A 5,698-nucleotide genomic window follows, 5' to 3' on the forward strand; every position below is an offset into this window, starting at 1 on the left:
TATTTCGGAGGGTACTATATTTCTCTTCCTTTCCTGATACGCCCAGGAAGAACGCTTGTCGATAATGCTTTGTATGGCATCAAATTTTCTCGTCGATATCATTTTGCGAGACGTATGTGCCAGTAAGTTATATGATACACGAAAATTCCCGTAACATACACTTTTGAAGTTTCAACAGTAAATCTGTTCTCCTATAACTACATCCATGTGTCAGTACATACTCCACCAGCCAGCGTACGGTGCGTGGCAGAGGGTACACTGTACCACTACTAGTCGTTTCCTTCCCTGTTCCACTCGCAGATTGAGTGACTGAAAAACAACTGCCTATATGCCTCCGTATGAGCCCTAATTTCTCGCATATTACGTATGTGCTCCTTACGCGAAATGTATCTTGGCTTTAGTAGGATAGTTCCACAGTCAGCTTCAAATGCCGGCTGTCTAAATTTTTTCAGTAGTGTTCCTCGGAAACAACTTTGCCTTCCGTCCAATGATTCCCATCTGCGTTGCCAAAGCATTTCTGTAAGACCAGCGTGTTGTTTGAACCTACCAGTAACGAACGTAGCAACCCTCCTCAGAATTGCTTAGAGGTCTTCCTTTAATCCAACCTCGAGCAGTAGTCCAGTACAGGTCGTATCATCGACATATATGCGGTCTTCTTTACAGATGAACCTGAACCGCACTTTCCTAAAATTGTCCCAATAAACTTAAGTAGACCATTCGCCTTCCCTTTCACAAACCTTACATACTCGTTCTGTCTCCCATCGCTTTGCAACGGTACGGTCAGATACGTGAGGGATGTGGCTGTTTCAAGCAGGACACTAGTAATGCTTCGTACTAACATTACGGGTTTATATTTCCTACCCATTCGCATTAATTTATGTTTTTTCTCCTTTTAGCGCCCTCTCTCATTCACCACACCAAATAGAAGTATGCCCTAAGTCATTTATTATCATCCTGCAGTCACTCTTCTCCTACACTTTCCTGTACGTCACAGTATCATCATCAAACAACAACAGCTTGCTGCCCACTCTGTCCGCCAAATCATTTGTGCATATAGGAATTAATAGCAGTCCCATCATAACTTCCTGGAGCACTCTTGATAAAACACCGGTTCCTGACGAACACTCGCGGTTGAGGATAGCATACTGGGTTCTACACTCCTGGAAATGGAAAAAAGAACACATTGACACCGGTGTGTCAGACCCACCATACTTGCTCCGGACACTGCGAGAGGGCTGTACAAGCAATGATCACACGCACGGCACAGCGGACACACCAGGAACCGCGGTGTTGGCCGTCGAATGGCGCTAGCGGCGCAGCATTTGTGCACCGCCGCCGTCAGTGTCAGCCAGTTTGCCGTGGCATACGGAGCTCCATCGCAGTCTTTAACACTGGTATCATGCCGCGACAGCGTGGACGTGAACCGTATGTGCAGTTGACGGACTTTGAGCGAGGGCGTATAGTGGGCATGCGGGAGGCCGGGTGGACGTACCGCCGAATTGCTCAACACGTGGGGCGTGAGGTCTCCACAGTACATCGATGTTGTCGCCAGTGGTCGGCGGAAGGTGCACGTGCCCGTCGACCTGGGACCGGACCGCAGCGACGCACGGATGCACGCCAGGACCGTAGGATCCTACGCAGTGCCGTAGGGGACCGCACCGCCACTTCCCAGCAAATTAGGGACACTGTTGCTCCTGGGGTATCGGCGAGGACCATTCGCAACCGTCTCCATGAAGCTGGGCTACGGTCCCGCACACCGTTAGGCCGTCTTCCGCTCACGCCCCAACATCGTGCAGCCCGCCTCCAGTAGTGTCGCGACAGGCGTGAATGGAGGGACGAATGGAGACGTGTCGTCTTCAGCGATGAGAGTCGATTCTGCCTTGGTGCCAATGATGGTCGTATGCGTGTTTGGCGCCGTGCAGGTGAGCGCCACAATCAGGACTGCATACGACCGAGGCACACAGGGCCAACACCCGGCATCATGGTGTGGGGAGCGATCTCCTACACTGGCCGTACACCACTGGTGATCGTCGAGGGGACACTGAATAGTGCACGGTACATCCAAACCGTCATCGAACCCATCGTTCTACCATTCCTAGACCGGCAAGGGAACTTGTTGTTCCAACAGGACAATGCACGTCCGCATGTATCCCGTGCCACCCACGTGCTCTAGAAGGTGTAAGTCAACTACCCTGGCCAGCAAGATCTCCGGATCTGTCCCCCATTGAGCATGTTTGGGACTGGATGAAGCGTCGTCTCACGCGGTCTGCACGTCCAGCACGAACGCTGGTCCAACTGAGGCGCCAGGTGGAAATGGCATGGCAAGCCGTTCCACAGGACTACATCCAGCATCTGTACGATCGTCTCCATGGGAGAATAGCAGCCTGCATTGCTGCGAAAGGTGGATATACACTGTACTAGTGCCGACATTGTGCATGCTCTGTTGCCTGTGTCTATGTGCCTTTGGTTCTGTCAGTGTGATCATGTGATGTATCTGACCCCAGGAATGTGTCAATAAAGTTTCCCCTTCCTGGGACAATGAATTCACGGTGTTCTTATTTCAATTTCCAGGAGTGTATTACGTAACAGCCGCGCGGGGTAGCCAAGCGGTCTAGTTGCCTTGTCACAGTCCGCGCGGCTGCCTCCGTCGGAAGTTCGAGTCCTCCCTCTTGCATGGGTGGGTGTGTTATTCTTAGCTTAGTTTTAAGTTACATTAAGGGGAGTGTAAGCTTAGAGACCGATGACCGCAGCAGTTTGGTCCCATACGACTTTACCAATTACTTAAAAAGTCTACGAACCACTTACATACCTAGGGACCTATTTCACTACGCTCATATTTTTGTTAAAAGTCTGCAATGGGGTGCCATGTCAAAATCTTTTGGAAAACCTAGAAATATGGAATATTCGTGCTGCGCTTCAATTATAGTTCGCAGTATATTATGTGAGAAAATGGTTAGATGAGTTTCACAAGAGCGATGATTTCTCAAACCGTGCTTCTTCTTAGACATAAGATTATCAGTCTCTTAGGAAATTTATGATATTGTAAATCAGAAATGGTTCAAGAGTTTGCAGCAAGCCGATGTTAAGGATATTAGGCTGTAAAATTTCGGGGTCATTCTCTTACCCTTCTTATACATAGGAGTCATACGGGCTCTTTCCTAGTCACTTGGAACTTTATGGTTCAAATAACTCTGAGCACTATGGGACTTAGCTTCTAAGGTCATCAGTCCCCTAGAACTTAGAACTACTTAAACGTAACTAACCTAAGGACATCACACACATCCATGCCCGAGGCAGGATTCGAACCTGCGACCGTAGCGGTCACGCGGTTCCAGACTGTAGCGCCTAGAACCGCTCGGCTACCCAGGCCGGCTGGAACTTTATGCTGTGCGAGAGTTTCACGATAAATGCAAGCTAGTAAGGGGCCAGTGCCCTAGAGCACTCTTAGTAGTACCTTAGGATTGCATCCGGACCTGACAACTCATCTGTTTTCATCTCTTTCAATTGTTTCCCTTTGCTACGAATGCTTTTTACTACGCCATCCATACGGGACTCTGTGCGATGTTCCGACGAATGTTTGTTTGTACTACTCTACTGCGTGAAATATATCTTAAACGAGGATTTTAAGCTTCCCCTTTGCTATCTTGAGCTTCCACACCAGATTTGTCGACGACTGACTGGATCGTATCATTAAACCTGCTTAGTGATTCTACACAGGAACAAAATTTTCTAGGGTTCTTGGCGCATATCTTTTGGAAAGATATGACGGTGGTATTTGTTGTATGCTTCGTGCAAGGATCTTTCACAGACGCAGGAATCACTACTAAATTTTGTCTGTTGTCATTTGCGCGTTATCTTTTGAACGGAGAATTCAATAGCCTTTACTAGCTCAAAGTTTTCAGAATTTCGTTTTTGCACCACGGTGAGTCTTTTCCGCCCTTACTCCAACTATTACGCACATTCCTTGTCCAGATTTCGATTAGCAATATATTTAAACTATGATCATAATTTCTTTATTTCCATCATACTGGCACTAAATGATTGCAATTCATTGTCTAAGTGAGATGCTAACAACTACTTATCCATTCTTTCGTTGTTATCCACACCACCTCCCTCTTATGGCCTCTGTTACTGGAGTTCTATGAGTATCTATGTAAGACAATAGCTCGAAACAGAAGTTTTGACGACGAACCACGCTGTTGTCTTCTATTTCTCCTATTAATTCTGGTTAGCTATGTACCCCGACGGATAAAATGTACTGAACAATCGGTCAAACGATATTTTAAGAAGTCTATTCGTTAGCAGCCCAATGCGAGAGGCATACGACGATTTCCATAGTCCTACCTTGCCGAGAACCCGAGAAAATTCTAGTCCTCCCTAAATCACTAAGTCGTCTAATGCTTTTATCCAGCCACTAGTTGACTAGTCTGGTGTGGACACAAAAGATACCAAAAGAAAAGCCGAAGTTTTTAATGTCACGTTTAAGAAATCGTTCCGCAGGAGAAGCATATAAACACGCTGTCGTTCGACCATCGCATAGAGTCCCGTATGGACGACACACTAGTACACGTTCCTGGCGTAGAGAAACAACTGAAGAAGATGAAAATCACCAGGCCTGGATGGAATCCCAGCTCGGTTTTTCAATGAGTACTCTACGGCATTGGTCCCTCAGCTTGTATTTACCGCGAAGTTCTCGCCCAGCGGAGAGTCCCAAGCGTCTAGCAAAATTGCGATGGTGACCTCTGCAGATAACAAGAGTCAAAAAAATGGATTGCATAATTAAAAACCAAAATTCTAAACATAAGTTTGCTACAGAATTCTTGAACTCATTCTGAGTTCGAACATAATAAATATCCTTGAAACAGAAAAGCTTCTGTCGAAATATCAGCACAGATTTAGAAAGCACATCTCTTACCAAACTCAGCTTGCCCTTTCCTTACATTATACTACAAACGATGATGAAGAGAAACAGGAAGGCTGCACAATCCCAGATTTCGGGAAGCGTTTGACATGATGCCTTGCTGTAGATTGTTTACGAAGGTCTGAGCATACGGTTTAGTTTCCCAGATATGTCGGTGGCTCGAAACTTTTCAAATAATAAGAACCCAGTACGTTGTGCTCTACACCGAGTATCCATAAGATACATGGATATCGTCAGGAGTCCCCTTGGAAGTGTGACAGGACCGCTATTATTCTTTATGCGCGTAAATGATCCGACAGACAGGGAGGATTTTTGCTGACAACGCTGTCGTGTACGGGGATATGTCGTCGTTGAATGCCTGTAGGAGGCTATAAGATGACTTAGAATTTCTGATGGGTGTGAAGAATGGCAGCTAGCTCTAAATTTATAAAAATGTACGTTAATGCGAATGAGCAGGAAAAAAGTCCTGTAACGTTCGAACACAACATTTCTACGGCGCAGTGTCACACAGCAACATCAATTGAAGATCTAGGTGTACCGTTACAAAGCGATATGAAATGAAATGAGCACGCCAGAATGATAGTAGGGAAGGTGAATACTCGGCTTCGCTTTATTGGGAAAATTTTAAGAAAGTGTAGTTCATCCATAAAGGAGGTGACGTATACACTGGTCAGCCAGAATATTGCCACCACCGACACACTATCGACGTTAACCGGTCCATGCGATAGCAGTGCCACCTGGCGAGGAACTGCTCATAAACACACATGGTACAAACAG

The sequence above is a fragment of the Schistocerca serialis genome, chromosome 9, assembly GCF_023864345.2.
Source record: "Schistocerca serialis cubense isolate TAMUIC-IGC-003099 chromosome 9, iqSchSeri2.2, whole genome shotgun sequence".
Taxonomy (NCBI): Eukaryota; Metazoa; Arthropoda; class Insecta; order Orthoptera; family Acrididae; genus Schistocerca; species Schistocerca serialis.